Source organism: Anolis sagrei, chromosome 4, assembly GCF_037176765.1.
Source record: "Anolis sagrei isolate rAnoSag1 chromosome 4, rAnoSag1.mat, whole genome shotgun sequence".
NCBI lineage: Eukaryota > Metazoa > Chordata > Lepidosauria > Squamata > Dactyloidae > Anolis > Anolis sagrei.
This window is the reverse complement of record NC_090024.1, coordinates 200,368,671-200,395,652: the sequence shown is the minus strand read 5'-3', so window position 1 is coordinate 200,395,652 and position 26,982 is coordinate 200,368,671. Positions and strand designations below refer to the sequence as shown.

The 26,982-nt window shown below is 41.5% G+C and overlaps 1 long non-coding RNA gene across 5 annotated transcripts in view; it reads left to right on the top strand.

Moving 5' to 3' along the window:
- Positions 1-6,056: 6,056 nt before the first annotated feature.
- The window catches only part of LOC132773473 (uncharacterized), a 29,401-nt gene continuing 8,475 nt past the window's right edge, over positions 6,057-26,982 (top strand). The window contains exons 1-4 of one of the 5 annotated variants that reach the window (XR_010909902.1): positions 6,057-6,127; positions 6,226-6,407; positions 22,119-23,632; positions 23,790-24,510. This is a non-coding gene — a long non-coding RNA (uncharacterized lncRNA). Of the gene's footprint in view, positions 6,408-22,118; positions 23,633-23,789; positions 24,511-26,982 lie in introns of all 5 variants that reach the window. The other 4 variants (XR_010909899.1, XR_010909900.1, XR_010909898.1 and 1 more) reach the window with 4 other exon arrangements.

Below are 26,982 nucleotides of genomic sequence, written 5' to 3'. Positions count from 1 at the left end.
TCCCCCATGAATATGGGGTCATACTTTATACCCATACAATATGCAATGTTTCACACTACATAAGGCATCGGATTGGGTTGACATTATTGGTTGTCATTTAAAAACAAAAATATCAATTCTGGAATAACTGGCATTGGGGGCATGTAATGGTGGTGGGATGTGTGCTGTGGAAAGCATTTCGTTTTGTTGGACAGTGTACAAGGACAATAAAGTTATTCTGTTCTAAAGTTATTCTATCTATTCTACTATCAGGGCATGTGGAGCTGAGAATATACCTGCATCTGAAAAGCGGAATAAATATTTATTTCAAACTGCATAGGAACTTCATAACATTCAGAATTGGTACATCAGTTTTCTTCTTTTCCTTTTCCATGCTCTTTTACTTTTCCATTACTACTGTTTATTTCAGATGACAAAATCTAAAAAGAGATTGTCCTTTGTAAAAAAAATGTCTTTCATTTTATTTTTCAAGATGCTCTTGGTACTTTTTTTATCATAAAGGTGGAGTACACATTTTTAAAGCAAGGTTACAGTTGAGTATTGAGAAAGCAAAAATAATGATTTCAGGAAATTTGCATAACTTTAAAAGGGTGATGAAGATATCAAAACCAATAAGATTTTTTGTAACTTGGCTTAGCCATTTCTTTTTCTTTTTTAAAATCAGAACAAGATAAAGACTTAGAGGGACAACTAAAAATATCAAATTTGTAATCCTTTATCCCATAGCATTTCATGGTTTTCTGTATGGCTATAAAAGATAGACAATGCAAATAGCCAATGGCAGAAAGAGTTCTATGTGTACCATGGACTACCAAAAAGCAAATACATGGGTTCAAGAGCAAGCCTAAACTTTCACCAGAAGCCAAAATGAATACAGTGAAGCTATCATTCATTGGATATACTGTGAGTTGAAATGGCTCATTGGGAAAGAGGATAAGTAGTAGAATGTAGAAGGAAAAGAGGAAGACTGCATCACATGTGGGTTGACTAAATCAAGGAAGACAGTGCACTCAGTCTGCAAAACCTGAGCAGTGCTATTAATAACATGGTCTCGTGGAGGTCTTTCATAGTGTTGCCATAACCTGAAGCCTGATAGCTCATAGCAACAACAAACATTATTAAAAACTAGCCATTAAAATATGATGCCAAGAAGTGCAATAAAAAAGAGGAAGAACATCAGTTGAAAATTATAATTCTTTGTTGATGACACATTATGTGCACAATATATATCAGTGACAAAGCACAAACAGCTCCATAAGCAATATGAAACAGAGCAGTGAAAATGACAAAAAGACACCACATAATGCAGAATGCATGTAACTATGGACCTCATCACATTTATTTTTGCAGCATCCTAGGATGCTGCCAGGATGCTGCAAGGACTGAGCCCACCAGAGCCTATCACATGATGCAAGGCTACTTCTGGTGAGACTCTGTTCTGAAGTGTCCTAGAGAACATGGGAGGCTTCCCGTGTTCTCATTAGTTAGAACAGGGCCAGCATAAGGGGAAGCCAGGCGGTGATGCTTTCCTTCATGTGATGGGGAAAGCAGTAATTCAGGTGATGCAGGACACAGGGTGATGGTTTCCCCCACTGCCCCATGGATTTGCCATGCTGCCCGGCAAATCCCCCCCCCCCCCCCACTATCACCTGGCTTGAGGACCTCAATGTGATGAGGTCCTAAGTCACCTTGAAAAATAATAATCTTTATTTATTTATATCCCATCCTATTTCCCCATGAGGATTCAGGGCAGTTTACAATAGGCACTGGCAAACATTCAATGCCATAAGGTGCAGCGAGGGCATTGGTTTCCAGGTGGAAGGTGGTCCTGGCCAGGGTTGGCTTGATGCACTTTCCTCTTGGCACATTTCTTCCTTTTGTCCTCCATTCATGCCTCTTTGAATTCCACAGCACTGTTGGTCACAACTGACCTCCAGTTAAAGCGCTCAAGGGCCAGGGCTTCCCATTTTTCAGTATCTATGCCACAGCTTTTAAGGCTGTGTACCAACAGCTCCTGAACGTCTGATATTATGCCCAAGAAGTCATGAGCAGAGGGCAGAATTGTATCCTTTATCTGATACACATGATATTGAAGTTACACTTGGCGAGACTCTTCAGTTTGCTGCTTTTCAATTTCCTGCACAAGCTGCTTCAGCATTTAAAATTGACATCTTTATGTATAAAAGACAAATCATGTTCAGTAATATCCACCTCTTTGTTTACTAAAGGACAGAGAATAAAAGCCAATGTTGCTTCAGTGATTTTGATCAGGATATCAATTTGTTTGGATGCATGGGAGACTTGAATGGAAATCAGCAACTTTATATTCAAATAGTGATTTGAATAATATATTCTGGGCATAAAGAACAAGCCAGGTGAACTGTTACTTTCATATCCTAGTTGTGGCTTTCCTAGCTATACCTGTCAGATCACTGATAGAGAAAACTGACAGTTTAAATTAGAAGCATGTAGACCTCAGGCTTGCAAGAACTATTTCACTTTTAAAGAAATGCAACCTAAAATTCATTAGTTAGAACTGGCATAAAAGATATACACTCAGTATAAATTATCCTGGATGCAAGAATTTGTTTTGAGTACAATTGAGTGGACCTCAGAATTCTTCCATACAAAAAATCTATTCCTGATTTAGGACTGCCAGGTTGTATATGGGATGGAGCTTTTGCAAATTTTATCCTTAACAGATCTTGGAGCAGAACAAGGAGTACTAGAAAGCTCCATCAAAGGAGATGAAGAAACCTGTTCTCCGTCACTTTCCAAAACCCAGCTTTCAGGCACAACTGTCCCCTGCCAACATGGCCTTTGCTTCACGAATGGAGATATCTGAGGGGTTGGAGGAGGAACATTTATATAGTTCTGTTCTTATTTCCAGACACACACAAATCCAAAAACAAGAACAGAGCTAGGAGCTCCGCTGTACCCATTCACTCTGCCCATCAGCAAGCTAATAGCTATGTTGTGAGGAGATGGTTTTGGCAGACAGTTGAGATTTGAACATTGAAAGGGAACTAGCACCTTCATACTGCTGGATTGAGCATTACTGATAACTTCTCCTTTTTCCAAGAACAATATCCGTTCTGCAACCCTTACTCTTTTAATTTCAGAATTAAAATTTATAACAGGGGAATAGAGATACCAGCAATCTTCAACTTATGAACAATGCAGACGCTTCCCCCTGTGGTATGGGGCCAAGTGTAAGCCAGGTGATGTGGGGTGTGGGGTGATGGGTCCCCTGTGCCTCCTGCATGGATTCGCCATGGTGTGTGGTGAATCCATAGGTTAATGTTATAAGGTCCTTAGAGATTACATTTCTTGACATATTATCTTGGTAACATTGCACCTTGGAAACCTGCAAATTATCCTAACAGTTTTTCCCCGGTCCTAGATTTCCTGGCAATCTGAGCAATGTTTGTCTGCAGGCCTGTGCTAGAATTCTGCTCCAATGGCGTACCACTCCTTTGGATGCATATCATTGCTTTCATCAGGAAGAAGAACAAAAAACATTACTAACTTCACGGTCAGGCCCAGATCTGTACCTAGGAGAAAAATTGGTATTCAGACTCACATCTTGCTTGGAAACTATCAGTGTCTTGGATGATTTACTACTGGCCTAGACAGCTCTTCTTGACTTGGAAAATCCAAGAATGCTGTATTGATGTTGTTTTTGTTGTTTTTGTTGTTGTATGCCTTCAAGTCACTTCTGACTTATGGAGAACCTAAGGTGAACATATCAAGATGTTTTCTTGGAAAGATTTGTTCAGAGGAGGTTTTGCTTATGCCTTCCTTTGAAGCTAAGAGAATGTGACTTGCTCAATGTCACCTTGTGTATTTCCATTGCCAAGTGAGGATTTGAACTCTTGTCTCTACAATTGTTCTCCAGTGCTTAAACCACTGAACCTCTCAAGTGTGATGTATCAATTGCACTAATGCTGAAAGACTGTTATTTCATTTTGTACTTCAAAAATCAAGATATAAAAATGTGCTGCAATTTGAACCTTGATTACTTTTAGACCTCCCATTCTAATCAAGTTTGAACTTTAATTTCCTATAAACTATGCACAAGTTGATCGTTAATTTCTTTTAGACTTCTTGTCCTATGCAAGTCCAAAGCCTATGACAGATCTAAAGTTAAAACTATTGTTTTTATTAAATCAACGTCATTTTAGTCTGTTTCAGCATAAAGAGATATAAAGAATACCTGTAACATCTTTGAGGCTGTCTGAATGAAAGAAGTTTCTAGCATAGGCTTATGTAGCTCACTTTTTCTGATTCATACATTTGAAGAAGTAGAATCCAACAGGCTTATTATTATTATTATTATTATTATTATTATTATTATTATTTATATTTATTTAATACCCTTCCTTTTTTCTCCACAAGGAAACTCAAAGTGGCTTAGCCAAATTAAAAGCATTTGAATATAATTTTAAACTTACACATCTATAAACATTAAAACAGAATTAAATATCAATGGTAATAAAAAAATCACAGTTAAAATCCATAAAAACCATAGCACCCCCCTGACTTGATCTTAGAAACCTTCTTTAAAAGCCTGCCTGAACAAAAAAGTTTTAGCTGGCCACCAGAAGCACTTCACAGAGAGGGCCATTCTAGCTTCCCTGAGCAGGGAGTTCTAGGGTCATTTTTTTTCACGTCAGGAGCAACTTGAGAGATTGCAAGTCGCTTCTGGTGTGAGAGCACTGGATACCTGCAAGGACATTGCCCAGATGATGCCTGGATGTTTTACCATCCTGTGGGAGGCTTCTTTCATGTCCCCATATGGGAAGCTGGAGCTGACAGACAGCAGCTCACCCTGCTCCCTGGATTCAAACCATCAATCTTTTGGTCAGCAGTCCTGCTGACAAAAGGATTTAACCCATTGCACCACCGGAGGCTCCTTCTGGGGTCGATGGGCGGCCACAGAGAAAACTCTCTCTCATTCCCCCCAACCAAGCTTGAGATGGAGGTGGAACTGAGAGAAGGGTCCCTCATGAAGAACTCAGGGCCTTGGCAGGTTTGTACAAGGAGATGCGGTCAGTCAAATAGCCTGGACATAAGCTGTCTTTATAGATCATAACCAGCACTTTAAATTGTACCCCAAAACAAACTGGCTCATGTTAGAAACTACTTCTCACTGTCAGAAGTGATACAGAATTTCTTTATGTTGGATGCATTAATTATCACAGTTTTTATGTTTTTTGTTCTTTATGATGTCCCATGTCAATCCTATTCAGCAGTGAACAGCATGATGTACTCTTGGGCTGTTATGAAACTAATCCAAGCACAGTTTAGCCTAGAGAAAAATACAGAATGCAACTACAGGCAACCCAAATGAGAGAAAAAAACCAAACTATATAAGCAACTATTTAGATTTGTCAGAGTATGTGTTCCGCTATGAATGGGGTATTTGCATGAATAGTTTATCTATGTGCATGCAATTCTGGCAGTGGAGGTGGCTATGGTACCAAAACAGGGAATGATTTCCTTAGGGACAACCAGCTTCTGCTGCTAATTAACACTTCCCTGCCAGCCTTGCTGATGTTAAATTGGAATGGCTCTGACCCAAGGAAATGTAAATTTGGCATCAGAAAAAGGTCTTATGATACCAGTTTGTTTCAAACATTTCCAGTCATGAAAATAGAGAGTGGTAATTGAATCAACTATGGCCATTTTCTATTCACACATGCCTGGTAATTATATGGGGCTGATTTGTTTGTTCTCTCACTGGGACCTTTGTCAACAGCAAGCTCTGTTATCCCATCAGGGAGACACTCTTATTCTCAGCCCTACTGTGTGCTTTAAGTCAGTCTGGCACAATGCCTCTATTATTATCCTCAGTATTTCTAGCACTCTTGAAATGTAAGCGAGGATAGATTTCTTATTCCCTCGAGTCCCATCCTTAAGTTCCCAACTCTGCTTCACACCAGAGGATAACTAGGAAGCAGAAGGCACCAGTTAGATCTGGGGAATAGCTTCAGGGTCACATTTCTGGACTCCTGGTTCTTTCTGGGATTGCTTCATATTTGAGTGTGTTTTTCCACATTGACTGAGTAAGCAAGCAGAAAAAGCTCTCTGGCGAATGAGGGTCATTGGGTGACTCCAGGGAATTGTGCGTTGCATGACAATCAAAATTAGAAATCTACCAAGATAACATTGGGATGGAAAGATCTAGGGGATGAGCATTTTTTGATCTAAAATGTTTTACAGGGTAAATGAATATTGGTTCCTCCACCAGTGCTCTGGAATGGAATACAGAAGCAAGAATGGCACTTACATAGAAACTCAGCCATGTCTCTGAAGTCATCAGGTGCTGAAAAGAAAGCTGAAAGAAGTACCATTCCTATAATTGTTTAATACCTTGAACTTTCCTTGTCATCAAATAACATCAAGTAAGTACACATATATGTTCTTTGGTCATCGATAACATTGTTAGATACTATGAACCGAGCACTGTTGTTTGTTTGCTATTACTAGTCAGCTTGCCTTCCACACTTGATAGCTTTTCCTACTAATCCTGTTCCCTCATACCTCTTTGTTTCTCTCAAGTGAGTATGTACTCCCGGCATATCTTTCAGCTTGTCTTTTTTTTTTTTGTCTTTTACGTTAGCTTATTTCTTCAGATAACATTTTGATTTTATATAAAGTGAAAGCAAAGGCAGGTTCTGAGACAACCAACACTCACGAAAGGTTATTATTGCTAAAGGTTATTATTGCATTGCCATTTTCCTTCTGAAAGTCAAAAGTCAAATATTTTAGATAACCTGCCCATTCTCTAGAAATATAAGTTTCTCTAATCACTAGCCTGTTTATTATAAGATGAATAATGTCTTCACTTTCAAGGTTTTTCAACAGGAGCAGAATAAAAACAGATTTTAAAACCCAATAATTATAAATATGCAGCGGTTCTATTCAGTTTGCAGCTGCTCTCATAGGTAATGTATATTGAATGCTTGTAAGTAATTCTCTGGAAAAAACTAAATTTGCATATTGTTTCTCCTCCTTTTCCCCTTCTTTTATGGTGTCTGTTGCTTAGAGAATGCAACTTTGACAGATCAAATATTATTTTCCAGTACCAACTTTTTCGGTGTACATGAAATCCCATCACCAGAACAATGCTTTCTACTTTTCCAAAAGTAGGTCATGAATTTAGTCAGCTGTAGGGAAAAAGAAAAAGAAACAAAGTTATTCTAAGTTGAGAACAAAAGATATCATCACCATACATGGATGTTTATCTGGCTTTACCATTTCTTACATCCTCTTTCTTATAATGCATTTTAATCCTGTGCCCTCTCACACTCTAGAAACTATGACATGGATATCTGAGGAGTAAGATGATTATTTATCCAGTTCTATGTTTTTTAGACTATAGGAAGAAGCAGGCATTTTTTGCAGCTAGAGGTTTTGAATACTTTTCTCATCCATTTTTTCCTTTGGTCAAAAAGAGTTCGAGAAACAACTCTGAGAAACACAAAGAAGTATAAATAAAATACACACATAAAATATCATGGTCTTAGGAACTCTTTATCAGGCAGGTGGAAAAAGATATAGGGGATAGGGATTTGGGAAAAACCTAGCCCAGATCATTCACAGAATTTCAGGATCTAAATTTGAATCCTTCTCCAATTCAAGCATTTCTGAGGGGTGCCAAGTAACCTCTGTTTAAAATCTCCAAGCCTGAAGGGTTTACCATCATCCAAGCAAGCCATTCCAATCTCAAACAGCTCAAAATACCATCAGGATTTTTAAAAAAGCTTTTAAATTGGATTTTCCTTTTATGTAATGTGAATCCATCCTGTATTTCTGTAGCTTCAAGATGAACACTGCAGACTAGGCAAAGGGAAGATGTCCACTGAACAGAAAGGTCATACCCAGAAAATTGACCCGCTACTAATTTGAAACAATGAGTTAACACCACAATGGCAGCTGATGGAGAGGCGCCAAACTCCAAATAAGGGGGGAAAGGGAATATATTCATGGTATTCTGTGACATTTACAACTTGACTTGAGCTTATTAATAGTTTTTTTTTTTTAAAAAAAAAAACATAACTGTGTGTCAGCTAAATCTGATATCTAGCTTTGCTGATATAGGGACTATCATATTGCAGTACTTTGTTCTCAGTTCCTAACTCAGACCTCTAGTGAGCAATGATAAAGCTGGAGAGCCTTTGAGAATTTTCAATGCAGTGTTAAGATTTTAGGAATAAAGCATATTTATACAGTTGTAGAAGTAGAATATAATGCAATGGGTCTTAATGTAAGTTTGTACTGGATCTGAAGAATGAGTTTATGTCCATGAAAACCAGTTAGCTTTAACTGAGACTCATTTCATTCCTCCCTCCCTTTTATCTAAGTTTATGGCCTAATTATCCTTTTATCAAATTCGGCCTAATTCGGACCGCTTATCCACACTAGTAATTCCAAACCGGTCTCCTATGGTAAATTGGTGTAACCAGGTTGGTGGGCCCTCCGGACTGAAGGTGGTGCTGTTGAACGCCAGATCTGTCAACGGAAAAATGACCTTTATCCAGGATCTAATCCTGGATGAGTGGGCAGATCTGGCGTGCATCACAGAGACCTGGTTGGATGAAGCTGGAGGCGTGAATCTAACCCAGCTTTGTCCTCCAGGCTTCTCCGTGCAGCACCAACCAAGATCCGGAGGGCGGGGAGGTGGGGTCGCAGTGGTCTATAGAGATTCCATCCATCTGACCAGGAGTCCCATCCCGCAGTCAACAAATTTTGAATGCGTCCACCTGAGGGTGGGTGACCGGGACAGAATAGGGATTCTGCTAGTGTACCGTCCACCTCGCTGCACTACAGTCTCCCTATCTGAGCTAGCGGGGGTAGTCTCGAGCCTGGCGTTGGAGTCTGAACGGCTTCTCGTGCTGGGAGACTTCAATATCCATGCTGAGGCGACCCTCACAGGAGTGGCTCAGGACTTCATGTCTGCCATGGCAACCATGGGGCTGTCCCAACAAATATCTGGCCCCACCCACTGTGCTGGACATACATTGGACTTGGTTTTCTGCCAGGGATGGGAGCAGGGTGGCGGTGTGGAGGAGTTGTCCATCTCTCCGTTGCCATGGACTGACCACTTCCTGATCAGATTTAGGCTCACTGCGCCCCCTAACCTCTGCAAAGGTGGAGGACCCATTAAGTTGGTCCGCCCCAGGAGGCTTATGGATCTGAACGGATTCCTGACGGCTCTTGGGGATTTTCCCGCCACCTCGGTAGGTGACCATGTCGAGGCCTTGGTTGCTCTCTGGAATGGAGAGATGGCCAGGGCAATTGACATGATCGCTCCGGAACGTCCCCTCTCAAGTAGCCGAGCTAAACCAGCTCCTTGGTTTACTGAGGAGCTGGCAGTGATGAAGCGAAGGAAGAGGGAACTAGAGAGTGTGTGGCGGTCGGATCCGAGCGAGTCAAATCGAACACGGTTTGTGTCCTTTCTAAGGGCATATGCCGCGGCAATAAAAGCCGCAAAGAAAACTTTCTTTGCGGCCACTATTGCGTCTGCAAGGAACTGTCCGGCGGAGTTGTTCCGGATTGTCAGAGGTCTTTTAAATCCCGCCACCTCAGGTGGGAGCCCTGACAATTCGGCCACGCGCTGCGAAGCATTTGCTCGGTTCTTTGCAGACAAAGTCGCTTTGATCCGTTCTGGTCTGGACACCACGTTAAATGCAGTCTCTGAGGATGTGACACGAGCACCTGCTTGTCCTATTTTGATGGATTCTTTTCAATTTGTGAAGCCCGAGGATGTGAACAAGATACTTGGAGGAATGAGGCCCACCACGTCCATCCTAGACCCCTGCCCATCCTGGCTTCTGAAGGAGGCCAGAAGGGGATTGGCTTAGTGGGTAATGGTGGTGGTTAACGCCTCCCTTCGGGAAGGCAAGATTCCAGCGAGCTTAAAACAAGCTATTATAAAACCGCTGTTGAAGAAACCATCTAAATTTGACAACTTTCGGCCTGTTTCCAGTCTCCCCTTTTTGGGCAAAGTCATGGAAAGCGTGGTGGCCTCACAACTCCAGGTATTCTTGAGAGACACGGATTATCTGGATTTGGCACAGTCTGGTTTCAGACCGGGACATGGAACTGAGACGGTCTTGGTCGCCTTAGTGGATGATCTGCGCCGGGAGCTAGACAGGGGGAGTGTGTCCCTGTTGGTGCTCTTGGACCTCTCAGGGGCCTTCGATACCGTCGACCACGGTATCCTTCTGGGGCGCCTTGCGGAAATGGGCCTCGGGGCCACTGTTCTGCAGTGGCTCCGGTCATTTCTGGAGGGCCGCACCCAGAAGGTGTTATTGGGGGACACCTGTTCAACACCACAGCCTTTGACTTGTGGGGTTCCACAGGGCTCTATACTATCCCCCATGCTGTTTAACATCTACATGAAGCTGCTGGGTGAGATCATCCGGAGTTTCGGGGTGCGGTGTCATCTGTACGCAGATGATGTCCAACTCTGTCACTCCTTTCCACCTGCTACTAAGGAGGCTGTCGAGGTCCTGAACGGGTGCCTGGCCGCTGTAATGGTCTGGATGAGGGCGAACAAATTGGAATTAAATCCAGACAAGACAGAGGTACTCCTGGTCAGTCGCAAGGCCGAACAGGGTATAGGGTTACAGCCTGTGCTGGATGGGGTCGCACTCCCCTTGAAGGCGCAGGTTCGCAGCGTGGGTGTGATCCTGGATTCATCGTTGAGCCTGGATCCCCAGGTTTCAGCGGTGACCAGGGGAGCATTTGCACAGCTCAGGCTCGTGCGCCAGCTGCGCCCGTACCTCGGGAAGTCTGACTTGGCCACGGTAGTACACGCTCTGGTCACATCCCGCCTTGACTACTGCAACGCTCTCTACGTGGGGCTGCCCTTGAAGACGGCCCGGAAGCTTCAGCTAGTCCAGCGCGCGGCAACCATGTTACTAACAGGAGCGGGACGCAGGGAGCACACAACGCCCTTGTTGTTCCAGCTCCACTGGCTGCCGATCTGCTACCGGGCCCAATTTAAGGTGCTGGTGTTGGCCTACAAAACCCTAAACGGTTCCGGCCCAAAATACCTTTCTGACCGCATCTCGGCCTATGAGCCCATGAGGACCTTGAGATCGTCTGGGGAGGCCCTTCTCTCGATCCCGCCTGCCTCACAGGCACGCCTGGCGGGGACGAGGGATAGGGCCTTCTCGGTGGTGGCCCCCCGGCTGTGGAACACCCTCCCTGTAGACATCAGACAGGCGCCCTCCCTTATGACATTCCGCAAAAGACTAAAGACATGGTTATTTGAGAAGGCGTTTGACTAAGTGCTACAACAATTGGCAATGATGACTGGAACGGAATTTGGATAACGAGATTGGTTTATGATTCTACGATGAGATGGCGCGGATGATTTAGTGTAATTGTATTGTTGATAGTTATGTTGGTATTATTGTTGTGATATTCCCTTATTGTAAACTGTTTTTATATGTTGTATACCACCGTGAGTCGCCCTAGGGCTGAGAACGGCGGTCAACAAATGCAGTAAATAAATAAATAAATAAATACTTGGGCTCCATCTATACTAACCGTTTCATGCGGTTTGAAGCTAATGTCAAACTGTGGTGTCTGGACAACAGATTCCCATGAAAGCATGTGAAAGTAAGTCCTTAATGTGCACTAGTGCCTTTGGCTTTTGTAATCACCATTTGGGCCTCACACTGGTTCCAGGATTTTCTGTGTCAGTGATTTTCAACCTGTGGGTCCCCAGGTGTTTTGGCCTACAACTCCCAGAAATCCCAGGCAATTTACCAGCTGTTAGAATTTCTTGGAATTGAAGGCCAAAACATCTGGGGACCCACAGGTTGAGAACCACTGTTCTATGTAATCATTTGTATAGTGAAACCAATTTTTCAATACTAGTTTGAAACTGGTTTAAATGGTTAGTGTAGATGTGCCCTTGATATATTGGATGACAATATGTAGTACAACCTGCTATTTTATAGCATGGGCTTCAGTTTGATGGGGGAATTTTTGTATGAACATAAACTTTGTGCCAAACTCTGTGTTAGTTGCTGAACACTGTGTTATTGCACTTCTACCATTCAAACAGGCCATTTTAGGACATTTGCTTTGTAAAAATCTTGACACCATTCAGGAAACTAACCTTTAACAGTGGAGAATGGGTTTAGGATTATTAGAATGAAAAATCAGATCAGCTTTCCCATCAATCATTCTCAACTTCACCTCTCTCTTTGCTCCAGTTAACTTAATTGCAGGGTAGGAGAAACTAGGGGTGATAACTCAACATGACACTAGGACTGAAATACCAATATTCACAGCAGTGGAAGGATGTAAATTACTAGTCAGCATTAAGTAGTAATAAAGAAAGCAAGTCACTCATTTTTGTGGTCACATATTTTCTTCCATTAGATGGCTATTTTTATTTTCATTCATTCCTATCTGACAAATCACCCCTGTACATCTTGATTAGTACTTGATAGTATGAGTATTGTTATATTTCTATTTCTTGAATGAACAGTAATTTATTTGTTCATAATAGCAAGTGATCACACAGTGAAAGTCCAGATATAATCCACAGATTACAGAATTATAGCAGTTTGACATCAATTTGGCTCCTCTAGTGGCATCCTATGTAATCCTGGGATTTGTAGTTTGTTGTGGCAACAGAGCTCTCTGACAGCGAAAGGGTAAATACAACATAAAACTACAAATCCCATAATTCCTTAGCATTTAACCATGCCAGTTAATGTTGTGTCAAACTGCTGTAATTGAGCAGTGCAGATAAAGTCCTTGTTAGAATCAGCCCATAAACCACTAATTCTAAAATTACGAAAACAACAAAAATTCAATGTTCTTAGGTCACTTGTTTGCCAAATGTTGCCACTAAATATTGTTGTACAAACTATTTTTACTTTTATTTTACCTCTTAAAATTTATTTCAGAAGAAAACATCCATACATAAAATACAATACATTCATAAAGGCTGGCTAACTTGATTGCCAACTCAGTGGTCAGGAAATATACCAATGAAGTACAGAGTGTAACCTATAGGGCGAAACATATAGAATATGATGTAATACAGAAAACTAGATGCAATAGAATGTGTGCATGGGGCATCACCATCAGAAGGGTAGTTGTGGACCCCCATATTTGCCCCTTCGTTGACACAGGGGTACCTTCCTGCCTTGTTCCATCAGGTCCCCGTGATAAATCCACAGATAGAGACCCCATCTGCTCCAGTTGTCCCCACACAATCAGCCACACTTTCCCGCCCAAGAACACTCAGTTCCCTCGCTGGCTCTCTGTCCACTTTAAAATCGGAAGCATCCCTACCTGAAACCCAAGGGAGACTATACTCCAGCCTTACTTCTTCTGAGAGCTGACTAACCACAGATTCCAAGCATGTCGGGGGGGGGGGAGGGGGACCGGAGGAGGGGGGCGCCATTCGGGTTGTGTGTGGGAGGAGATTTGCTGGTCACCAACACCCCAGGGAGAAGCGCAACAGAGTTCTTGCGACCCTGGAGAAGGTAGGAAGTGGTAGGCCCCATGGCAGTCCCCTTGGTCTTAAGGTCCTGCTGATTAATGCTAGATCTGTCAATGGTAAGACCGCTGCCATTCAGGACTTGATCCTGGATGAGAGGGCAGATATGGCTTGCATTACTGAGACCTGGTTGGATGAGCTGGGGGGAGTAAATCTCACTCAGCTATGTCCACCGGGTTTCGGAGTGCAGCAGGTCAGACGGGGGGGGGGGGGGGCGGGGAGGTGGGGTCACAGTAGTCTTTCGGCAATCCATCGCCATGGTCAGATGTGCTGGTCCGCAAGCACCTGGGTTTGAGTGTGTCCACCTGAAGGTGGGGGACCGTGACAGTGTGGGGTTTCTGCTGGTGTACCGCTCACCCCGCGACCCAGCAGTTTCCCTGTCTGAGCTAGCAGAGGTGGTCTCCAATTCAGCCCTAGCTTCCCAGCGCTTGGTGGTGCTGGGAGACTTTAACATCCATGCCAAGACCTCCTTGTCCAGCGCAGCTCAGGACTTTATGGCAACCATGACGACCATAGGACTGTCACAAATCATATCTACCCACCCATCAAGATGGACATACACTCGACCTAGTTTTTGTGGCGGACAGTGGAACGATCAGAGTGGAAGAACAAAACATCCTTCCGGTGTCATGGTCTGATCACTATCTGATCAGTTTTAGACTTTCTGCGACCCTCAACCTTCGCAGGGGAGGAGGAAAGATTAAGATGGTCCGCCCCAGGAGACTGATGAATCCGGATGGATTCCTGAGGAATCATGGGGTTCTTCCTGCCATGGAGCCTGGCAATTCTGTCGACGCCTTGGTGGATCTCTAAAATAGGGAGATGTCCAGGGCGATAGATACAATCGCTCCCGAACGCCCCATCACGTTGCGTTGTGACAGGCCGTCTCCTTGGTTTACTGGGGAACTGGCTGTGATGCAGCACATGAGGAGGGGGCTAGAGCACATTTGGAGGAGATCTCGGGACGTGTCTGACCAAGCACGGGCTAAAGCCTCTCTTAAGGCATATTCCGTGGCTATACAGGTGGCCAGGGAATCTTTCACGACCACCCGTATAGTGTCTGCAGCAAATAGATCATCAGAGCTGTTTTGGGTTGTCGGGGAACTCTTTCACCCACCTGTGGTGGAGGAAACCTTTGACGACCCAGCAACTCGGTGTTGTGAGTTCGCACACCATTTTGCCGGCAAAGTTGCTCAGATACGCCTTGAGCTCAACTCCAATTTCATCACAGTACCAGATGAGGTGACTGAAGCATCTGCTTGTCCAATTTTGTGGGGTTCTTTTAGGCTTGTTCTTCCTGAGACTGTGGAAGAGGTCCTTGGAGCAGTGAGGGTGACCACTTTGGCTCTAGACCCTTGCCCATCTTGGCTAATTAAATCAGCCAGGGAGGGGTTGGTTGATTGGTTTGTGTTGATGATTAATGCATCATAGGAGCAAGGGATTTTTCCACCTAATTTGAAACAGTCTGTGGTTCGTCCACTCCTCAAAAAGGCTTCCCTTGACTCCACGGTACTGAACAATTACAGACCGATCTCCAACCTCCCTTTTTTGGGTAAGGTGCTGGAGCGGGTGGTCGCCTCCCAGCTCCAGGGCTTTTTGGATGACATCAACTATCTGGATGAGGAGGAACAAGCTGAAGATCAATCCCGACAAGACAGAGGTCCTCCTGGTCGATCGCAAACCGGATCGGGGTATAGGGTGGCAACCTGTGTTGGACGGGGTTACACTCCCCCTGAAGCCACAGGTCCGCAGTTTGGGAGTCCTCTTGGATTCATCGCTCGCGCTTGAGGCTCAGGCGTCGGCGGTGTCCGGGAGGGCTTTTGCATAATTGAGACTCGTGCGCCAGCTACGACTATACCTTGCGAAGGCTGATCTGGCCGGGGTGGTCCATGCCTTGGTCACCTCTAGATTGGATTACTGCGATGCGCTCTACGTGGGGCTGCCTTTGAAAACGGCTCGGAAATTTCAACTGGTCCAATGAGCAGCAGCCAGGATGTTAACCGGGGCTCCTTACAGAGAGAGGTCAACCCTCCTATTCAAGGAGCTCCACTGGCTGCCGTTTATCTTCCGAGCCCAATTTAAGGCGCAGTTGCTTACCTTCAAAGCTCTAAACGGTTTGGGACCATCCTACCTGCGTGACCGCATCTCCGTCTATGAACCCACACGTTCACTTCGCTCATCCGGAGAGGCCCTGCTCGTGATTCCGCCTGCGTTGCAATCGCGCTTGTTAGGGACTCGAGACAGGGCCTTTTCTGTGGTGGCCCCCCGACTCTGGAACACCCTCCCAAAAGATCTTAGACAGGCTCCTACATTGGCAGTCTTCAGAAAAAACTTGAAGACTTGGCTGTTCCGATGTGCCTTCCCAGGTTAGGAATCTCCAATACCAAGTCCCAGAAGCACTTTAGTAGAACCAATCCTACATACCTCCTGCCACATCAGCACTTTTAATATTGTACCCATTACTCTGGCCCGGCCCAGTTTTTATAGTGTCTTGATGTATTGTTTATTGCTTGTTGTTTATACTGCTTAACTGTTTTTAATTTGCTTTAGGTGTTGTATTGTGTTGTGTTTTGAGGTCTTGGCCTATGTAAGCCGCATCGAGTCCTTCGGGAGATGCTAGCAGGGTACAAATAAAGTTATAATAATAATAATAATAATAATGTGCATGTGTATTTTTGGAGAACCTACTCCAAAGATTAGAAATTAAAAATGCCTGCATGTCTATTAACAATAAGATATGAGCTCATTTGTTTGCTAATAACCTTCCTAACAATCAGAATGGCAGTCAGCCAAATATGCCAACTAGAGCCAAAGTGATATCATATTTAAGATTGACTGAATATCATAAACAAGGCATAAAAAACAGCATCTTTGTACTTTTTTTGTTTTGATTGGAAGGCTGCTAAGTTGAGTGAGGCTAGAGAAAGAGTAAAGGAAACGACAAGAGGAGCTAGCAATTAGACTACTTGCATTCTCTATAGCACAATTATCAAATGCAAGACCCGTGGGGCAAATCTGGCCTGTCACATCATTTTATGTGACCCATGAGACTTTCAAGGCCAGGGCAACATAAATTTATACAGTCATACAATCACAAATGCCCCTTTGAAGGCAACCATAAGGCTGATGTGGCCCTCAGTGACCACTGGTTTATAGTATGAAGAGAGGGCTATACTGTAGCCCCAAGCCATGCTATTCCTGATAGCTAATAAACTGAAGACATGTTGATGCTAGTTAGAACCAATTAGGCTATGCTCAAATAGATATAACCATGTAACAACAGTGTATAGATAAAACCAATCTCAAGGAGTTTAAACTTTGGATGCTTGTTGTGTTCACAGATACATGTTTAGAGATATATAGTTCCTCAAAAGAAGAGACAATATTCTTAATGAATAAAAAGCTGAACTAGGTTGTAGGGTTGTGGAATTCGGGTAAACCGTGATCTGTTTTGGTGTCCCGAATTTTGGTGGGGCCCCCGATCTGTTTTTTGGGAGCCTCCCAATTACGGGAGGACAGAAATCCATTTTTGATCCAAAAAAGTCAAAAGATTTGTTTTTGATCCGGCCCATTGGCGGCAATGGGGGAGACTTCCTAGGCTCCCCTTCCAATTAGTTTAGGCATTGTTTGTTCTTTCATCCTTTTAATCTAATTCTTAAAGGACTTAATAAAGCACCAGAGTTAAGATATCACTCTTTCTGGGATTGTTTGTGCTTATATCCTTCATTAAGAACTTGATTAAAAGCACCAGAGTTAAAATACCACTCTTTCTGGGATTTAAGGCAAAGTCTTAAGAAAACATCCCTTCTTGGGATTCTTTACCTTCCGTCTTTCAAGGAGATCTAGATTTAAGGTAAGGAATTAAGAAAACACCCCTTCTGGGAACCTCTTTCTTCTAGCGGCTGCCTCCCTCACTGCACTCCATGTGTAGCTGAAAGAAACCAAAAGTAGCCATTTGTCAGTAGCCACTGTTCTGTTGCAACTGAAAAAAAAAATGGCTGCGGAGCTCTTGCCGTTACAAGAGTCCAAATAAACTGAAAACCGTTTTTTAAGGCACAACCCTACTAGATTGTTCAGATATCTTGAATTCTCTCTTGCTGTTTGGGAAGCTTTAGTAAGTCTGCTGTTTGTTGAGTAAAGGTACTGTAAGTTATAGACAGATTGTAATGAACTAAATTTAATAATCCATTTTAAAGACTTTGTGATGTTTCAGAAACATCACAAAGTACTGGAGCCATGATAAAAAATAGACAGACAGACATACTGTCACATATGGAACTATATTAAATTTTATTATATAGATACAATAAGATGACTGCTATTTCAGTGCCAACACTTCTGTCTTATTGCAATATCATCTCCTATTTTCTTTTTGTTCTGTGCCTTTGAGCTGTTTCTGATTTATGGCAACTCTTGGGTGAACCTATTACTGGTTTTTCTGGGCAAGATTTGTTCTGAGAGGATCAGCCTTTGCCTTCGCCTGAAGTTGAGAGAGTGAGACTCACTTAAGGTCACTCAGCAGTTTCCATGGCTGAGCAGGAATTTGAAATCTGGTTTCCAGAATTTTATTCCAGACCTCAACTACACAATACTGGCAAGTTCCATCAGTATGTCCTATTGAGTTAGTTGTGCATGTTATCTGATTATAAGATTGAAAAGCAAGAACAAAACCAGTAGCACTAATCTACTCCAGAGAGAGTCAAAAGTGTGAGAAATTGCCCCCTTCTCTAAGGGGCTATTTGGGGGCTATTTTCTCATTTTATTTTCAAGAGTGGGCATCAGGAGGTCAACCCATCCCCCTAACCTGCAACAGTTTCCTTCTGATTTAAAGAGTTCCTTAAAGAAGAGTGTTGCACCACTTCATCAGTCCCTCTATGGACCATATTTCAACTCCACAAAGTAATTGGAAAACAGTCTTCTCTTCAACCATTTATAAAGTCAGAAAGCAAACAGCCTTCACCTTATTGGCTCTACAAAGTTTAAAATGTGATTCATTGTGCTGAGTGCCTTCCTTTCCCCCCTTTTTTATGCAATGGAGTGGCCAAATATTTAAAGTTCTTAGTCTGGTCGATATTAATATAATTAATCTTCCACTTAGGAACTCCGAGCCTCCTGGCAAAGATAGTGATTTTAGTTGTAGCCTAGTCTTATTTAGAGACAGATGTTCTTAGCATGAACGTCCTCATTGTGCAATCCTAAACATGTTTTAAAAGGATGTATGTACACCAGATCTTGCTGCCCATCTTCCTGGGTTCTTCTGGTTGTTCCTAGAGATAGACAGAACGGTGTGTATTGCACAACCTGTCCTAAACAAACTGCTACCTTTGTGTGCAGTGAAGAATGCTCTCCCATCATCATTTATGAAGGTTCAAAATGGTTTGAATAATGTTTAGTCAATTTGGTCATTTAAGATTGCATGTGAAGTTAGAATTAAAATACAAATAAAGAGATAGAGCTGAAGAGTAGCCAAAGGATATGGCAGAAAAAATATGAAAGCTTGATAAAACCATGTTGCTTAGGTAAATCTTAACTGAAATAGAAAATCCTCTTTATGTTCACAAAGATCAAATAGGCAGACTGGATTAGCAGAGCCAGTCCAGAGCATGCAGATAAGTAACTTTCTTGGATACTGCTGTAATCTATTATTGTTTGCATGGGACAGTTACAAACAGATCCAATTTCATTTCAGGTTGGGGAAGAAAAAGGAATAAAAAGGAGGTGGCATCATCTTTAAGATGGAATTGCTTGTTTTGTCTTGGGCTCAGTCTCACAAATTTAACTGTCACTTATAAAAAAGTATGGCACAACAACCTATGCCTAACTCTTATTTGGAATTGCTATTCATCAAATTAACGAGGTATTAATTTTGGGCCTTGAATTCTCTGCTTGCCCAAATGTTTTGAGACCTGCCTTTAGGTACAGCAAAGAGATAACTTTAAATTTCTTGCATCCAGCTCAAGAGTATTTCTAATGCAGTCAAGTGTGAGCATTCACCTTTAAATACCATTGGCACAACACGTTAGCCTTTAACAAGTCTGTAGCCCTAGGCACCACTGGCATTAAACAACTCATGACAAACCAACAAAGCAGAAAGCTGTGTCTAGTCCAGCTTGGCCGGAGGTCATAGGGTAGAATACTGAATGAGGATTCTACTTTCTGTAGTTGTCCAATTTTGCTGATTCAAATCTTCTCTGAGGAGCTGGCAAGAAAAAGCCTTCTTATTTGTCACATTGCCCACACCTGGAACCCTCCTGTGTACTGAATATTAAGTAGAAGTTGCACAGAAAGTCTGAAGCCATACAATCCCCAGTGGAGACTGAGCTCCTCTTCATTTACAAGACGATGTCAGGTTTTCCTGCAGTGAAAATGAGACAAGGTTCCCCAAGGAACACAATCTGTATGTAGGATCTCATCCTTGGAATGAAGAGAATGAAAGTGAACTGGCTATAAATAAACTGTCATATCCCACTGGTGACATTTGCTAGGAATATTGACAAGGCAGGTTGTTTTGCAGCAGTGTGGCAAATGAAATGGGCTGAGCCAGAGTACACTAGCTCTCTGATAAACACTTCTAGCCCTCACAACACCTCTTGGGGAAACTGTTGTGTGACAAGGATCACTTGAATTCTAGGATGAACATTTTCTTGTATACGAAATCCTGATGTTCAAAATGCAGAAATATTTCCCGTTTGCTTATTGATTTTCAAAAATATTTTGAAATTGTGAGTTTGAATAACTTTGAATAACTGCACTTTCAGAATGCAAATTAACTTCCTTGAACTGGATTATATAAGCCTACACTTGCATATAATCCAGTTCAATGCAGTTAATTTGCATCCTAAAACTGAATATCATGGGTATCACTCTGACCTACTTCAATCTTGGGGTACACTGGCTGATTTCATTGTTTAGTCATTGTTATAATAACAGAAGCGTACTCCTCCTTGTATCTCAAATGATTTTAACCAGTGTAGCGTTGCATTTTTTTTTGTTTAATAGTGTTTATTCAATAATTTTGTTTTTTATGACATACAGCTATAAACAAATAGACATTGTACATTGGCCACATACTGACAGAAAGTTACAGGGGGGGGGTAGGGAAAGGGGGGAGTGGGCGAGGGGGGGAAGGGTCGGTAGGGGGGGTAGGGGGCATGGTGTTGGGTGGGACAATACTGTGGGGGCATCAACACCATATTACCAACATCTAACAACAAGTATCAAACAACAGTTGAGATTCCTCAAAGGGTCAGCAGGGTTGTACCAGTGTAGCGTTGCATTGAGGTGCAGTCAAAAGTGTGCCTTTGACAAGAGTAAAGACTAGAATATATTGCTGAAGTTCCTTTTTGTGAGACCTATGGCAACGGCTTATCAAACAGAAGAGATGGTGCTAGAAAAGGATTGACAAAATTATTGCATGGGAGAATCTGAAAGCTCCAGGAATTATTTAATGTGCATTACATTACAAAGGCTTTCACAAGTAATTCTGTGCTCGTAATTATGCTTCTATGAAGTCAATGCTCAAGGTGTGGGTATGAGAGTGAGTCATAGGTTTAGTGCCTTCTGAGATTACTAATAGTTGCATACACGTTACATGAGTCAGATCATTTATTTATTAGCTTCTGTCATCTTTGTCATTGCTAACTCCTCCATCCTCTCCCTTCATCTGGCACTTAAGACAATCTTGCCCTCAGTGCTGACAAGATCCTTTGTTAACTACTCTATGCCAGATTACCCCCTCCTTTCAGAGAAAACTGGTTGCAGTTTTGAACTGATGATCTGGCTTGCATAGTTCCCAAGAAGGCAAGGTTCTGCTGCTTTATAACTTCCCCAACTCAGATGTTCCTTCCCTTCCCTTTAATCTTTTATTATAAAAGAAATCAGTCAAATAAAAACTTCAACAGTGAACTCAGCTCTATGAATCTGATCCATGTAAGATACATCCATCTGTAAGAATTCCTTGCTGCATTCTTAACCCTCATTTTTGGGGACAAAAGGGTTATGAGACATTTTCTGCCCCCCCAATGAGAATCCCAATGTATATTGAGAAAGTTGTGGACTTGGGGTCAAGGTACAATGAACACTTCTAGTATTTTCTGACTTCAATGTCAATCAAAATGTCCCCCTGAAGAGAGTCAATATATTGACAGCCAGAGTACAACACTGTTTCATTACTGTGTCATGGTGTGTTCTTGTTTGTGTTCAGGTGTTTCTGATTTATGGTGAACCTATCATGGGATTTTCTTGGCAAGTATTCAAATTTGAGTGTATCGGGTATTTGTGCCAAATTTGGTCCAGTGAATGAAATATCAAATATTTACATTACAATTCATAACAGTAGCAAAATTATAGTTATGAAGTAGCAATGAAAATAATGTTATGGTTGGGCATCACCACAATATGAGGAACTGTATTGAGGGGTCAGACATTAGGAAGGTCAAGAAGCAAAATTTTGTTAATTTCTAGGTAAAGAACTCCAAAACAATTTACTAGGGTTTTCCAAATGGTTTTGGATTCCTGGTTCTGAAATGTTAGTAAATTGTTGCCAAAAAGCAATTCGAATTCTCATTCCTACCTACAGTAGCTGGGATGCAATATGTTAATAACACAATATGTTTGAGACCAGAAGAAACTGTGTGCACCCAGGTAGAATGGATATCCTTAACAGAATTCACACAGAACGAAACCTAGCAAGGTAGGTATTCCATAATATAATAATCTAAACCAGTGTTTCTACATGTTCCTGTGAAGAAGAGATTAAGATGTTGAAATTTATTAGGCTAATAAACAGGACATCTTCTGAGCATGTTTCAAGTGCATTTGAATGGATGTTCACACACCCATTGCAATAAGTGGGTGTTTTTCTTGTGATATTTTAGCTATCATCCCATTTAATAATTATTCCTAGTTTTATATATACTTCTAGATTTTAGCTACCAGTTCCAGAAGTTAGTTTTCTTCTAAAGCCAGTTTGTGATGTCTTCTTTGTCCACAATTTCAGGAAGATAGTTTTAACTTCAGGAAGATAGAAATTAAGATCACTTTCTTTGCTCCAAATCTCAAATCCTATAGCAAAACACCTTGATCTTCTGTGCTTATAAAATCAAGCAATTTACTGAACAATATTTGCTCATTTCTGAGTATGGATGGTTTCACCTAGAACTGTAATGATAAGCTTTAAAGTCCCAAAATTGGCTCACTGCTTATGATTGTCCCTGAATGTATATGATGCATAGTGGTTAGAAGTAAACATTATGTCCATACAGCTAAAAGGAACAACAGTCACCAGAAAAATTGGATGGTAAAAGAAAATTGATTAGGCTGCTGGCTTGCATTTATCACACTGGAGTTCAGGTCCACATTCTGCTAGAGTATGATAACCCTGGACAAATTTTCTAACTGATTGTGTCTTTCGGTGAACCATCAAAAATGGGGTTAATAGCATTTCTCAAGGTTGCAATAATGTTTCAAGGATTATGTTAAAAGCTTGAAGATGCTCAAGTACCGCAAACATGCCACACAAATTGGGCTATAAATTGGGGTCCTGGTTCTGACCTTAGCAATTGTGATTCCATAGTATTTTAACACCTATTATTCTGGTCTAAATGTGTATTCTCTCCATTCTGGAAAAAGAAACAAATTAAAAAAATAGAATTCCTTTGAACTAGATGCTCTGAGTCCTTTTCTCCTCTTTAGAATTCTAGTTATCTTCATTTTTAAAAATATATCATTATCATGTGAATAGAGAAATTTAACAGGGGAAGAGCAGTGATGTAGTTTCTGTGAATTGAGGTGGGGGATCAAGATACCCCTGATATTATCTAACTGGAACAATGTGGTTTAGGGAAAACAAAAATGTACAGATTCCTCAAATCAGGAATTTCCATCTATTAATTATTTGTAGATATTTGTAGATGTTTTGAGAACTCAAAATACAAGACTTACTGCTTTACCCTTTATTCCTTTATTATTTATCACAATATTCCTATTCATTCTTCCTTCTATCTTTCATATCCATTCTTCAGAACTGCTATCCCACCTGGCTGGTTTTGAGGGACTGGGGAGAGAAGGAGAAGGAAGACCTATTTGCTAGTGGTCAGTTGTTATTGTGACTTTGGATTGTAAGACTGCTGCAATTTTTCTTTGCTGTTTGATATGATTTACCTATTTTAGGGATTTTTAATTTAATAATTAAGATACTCAAGTTTTGTTTGCTTTTATTATCATTTAATCATTGAATTTCTTTTTTTAGGCAAGACTCTTAATAGACCATTTTTTGGTGTCAGGAGGCACTTGAGAAACTGCAAGTTGCTTCTGGTGAGAGAGAATTGGCTGACTGTAAGGACATTGCCCAGGGACAGCTGGATGTTTTGATGTTTTACCATCCTTGTGGGAGGCTTCTCTCTTGTCCTTGCATGGTGAGCTGGATCTGACAGAGGGAGCTCATCCGCACTGTTCCCAGATTCGGACCTACGACCTGTCGGTCTTTAGTCCTGCTGGCACATAGACCAAATGACATAGCAGAAATTATTACTACAATAGCAGAAACAGCAACAGTGACATAGTAGATTTAGTGGAGCTTTCCCCCAATTCAATGTGCACTAATTGCAACATTGTCACGAACTATTCCTCAGTTAAAATGATGTAACTATACCTATTTACCCAGTACTCACCAAATCTGTCCTTCTTATTTGGCCGATTTCCTCTTCTTCTCATGGACAGTTAAGAATAGTGGCAGTGATATGGTAGATGTGATGATAGTCCTGCAGGGCCAATGTGGGGTTATCACTTAAGCTCTTTCGATGTTTTTTTTTTTTTTAAATCCCACACAGGTTGTCATTTGCTGAGGTGAATCTAAGGTTGGATCATGTGAATGCCAACATGGCATTGCAGCAAGTTTGACAGAATGCATGTGGCCACCTCCAGTGTCAATCTGGATCATGTCTGTATCATCTATGGATTCACCAGCCAGTGTGAGTTATCACAACATTATTCATTGTGTTTTGCCATTTGTCACCTCTGATAACCCAATAAATTGCTGTTTGTAGCAATTTATTGGGTCATCCCGTAGGCTCCTTCAAAGTTTCTTTTTCAAAAAAAAAAAATCACACACAACCTAGACATTGTGTTTTGCTGAAGTGATTCTATGGTGTGAAGATCAATTTTACTTCTTTCTTTCTTTTAGAATTATGGTCCTATATTAGCAAAAGCGTCATCCCCCAAATCACTCATGTACTACAATTATAATTGGAAAAAAATGAAAAAACAGAAGAGATTGTTCCAATATCACAATTTTTTTTAAAAAAAACTAATCCAGCTGTGCTATTGGTGCTGAGAATTGCCAGTAAATAGTCCAGGACAACAGAACCATCACTTGGATATTTTAAGAAAAGCCCTGAGCACAGATCTCAGAACCTCTGAACCCTTATACCTCATCTGGAAGAGCCAAAGAAAGAAAGGGGTGGGATAATTCAATAACTTTTTATCTTCACTTGGGTGAAATATCATGCTGCCCATACACATTTATGATTCAATCCATCTGTAAATAATGCACACCTTCCACTGGTGAAGTGTATAGAATTTACAAGGTATGTTTCTTGAAGAATTGGCCAGGCACCTTTGCAATCATCCCAGAACTATGGTAAAGGTAAATGAATAAAAAAATAAACAAAAGCAATTTCCTCTGTGTAAGGACAGTTATTTAAAGGTCCGCATAAAAAGCTAGGTCTTGCAGAGAATAGTACAAAGTCAATAACTAGGATTGCCAAATGTTAATACAGCCTTTAAAGGCATAGAATAATTGGCTCATACGTCTTTGGAAAGAGGTGAAATCTCTTGGCAAACACCTCCTTTTTCGGAAGTCACAATTAAAGTTAAACTGCCACTTGCTTTTGAAATAAGCATTGGTTTATGATGCATTGTGGACATCATCTACTTAAGCATCATCATCATCATCATCATCATCATCATCATCATCAAGAAGTGCGTCTTCCAAAAGAGAGATAAAGAGAAAGGGATATGGAGTTGGCTAGATTCATACAGAGTTCTTCAGATTACCTGGACCTAAGCAGTATATGACTTTATAGATCCAAACTGGCACTTCAAAATGTGCCTGGCAATGAATTGATAGCAAATGAAGCAAAGATAATTACCATTATTAAAACAGAAATGTAATACGGTGTGGAATACTGTTGGGAGTGCTTTTATGGTGCATTACTGCATGGTGGAGTGTTGGACTGGCTGGCATTTCCAACTGTATACTTCTAAGATTCTACTGTTTTTGCTGTTCAGGTGATGTGTGGATGGGCAACTTCAAGGCCAATGTTTATTTTGGTGAGCAAAGATTTTTCTTCACCAGTTAGGAAGATTTCTGAATGACTGAATCCTAAACTTAAGAACTGGTGATTGACTTAATTATGAAGACACAAGGATGCACAGACAAACACAACTACACAGCACTGAATAATCAGGACCCTACTTTATCCAGTGGGCCTCCATTTGTTGCTGGACAACATCATCCTATGCAGATACTCAGGTCTGCATCCTAGATCAGGGCTCCTTAAATTTTTGCACTCACAACCCTGTTCCTCCTGAGAAATTTTTATATGATCCCAGGTATATAAGTACTGAAAATAGATCAGCATATGCAAGGCTTGCTAAACAGGCTGATTTCCCTTTTGTTGTTGAGTACAGCTGAAGCATTTTCTGTAAACACTGCACAGTGCTGCTAATAGATTTCTATAAATGGGTGGCATTCAGAAACCTTTCATTGTTACCATTTTCTGACTCTGATATTGAGCTAAGGCAGGCCTGCACAGCTCCTCGCGTTCCAGGTCTTTTGAACTTCAGCTCCCAGAATTCCTGACCATTGGACAAGCTGGCTAGGACTTCTGGGAGTTACAGTCCCAAACTGGAGTGCCACAGATTTTGCAGGTCTGTTCTAAGAGGCCCACATGTGGGGTCAGAACCCACAATCTAAGAAGCAGTGTCCTAGACAGGTTGTTGTAGGTTTTTAAGGCTATATGGCCATGTTCTAGAAGCATTCTCTCCTGATGTTTTGCCTGCATCTATGGCAGGCATCCTCAGAGGTTGTGAGGTCTGTTGGAAACTAGGAAAATTAGGTTTATATATCTGTGGAATGTCCAAGGTGGGAGAAAAACTCTTGTCTGTTGGAAGTAGATGTGAATGTTTCGATTGACCATCTTGATTAGCATTTGATGTCCTGACAGTTTTTAGGTGTGGCTTGTTAGTACCTGGGGGAATCTTTTGTTGGGAGATGATTAACTGGCCCTGATTGTTTCTTTTCTGGAGTTTCCCCATGTTTGAGTGTTGTTCTTTATTTGCTGTTATAATTTTAGAGTTTTTTTAAAAATACTGGTAACCAGTTTTTGTTTATTTTCATGGTTTCTTCCTTTCTGTTGAAATTCTTCACATGCTTGTGGATT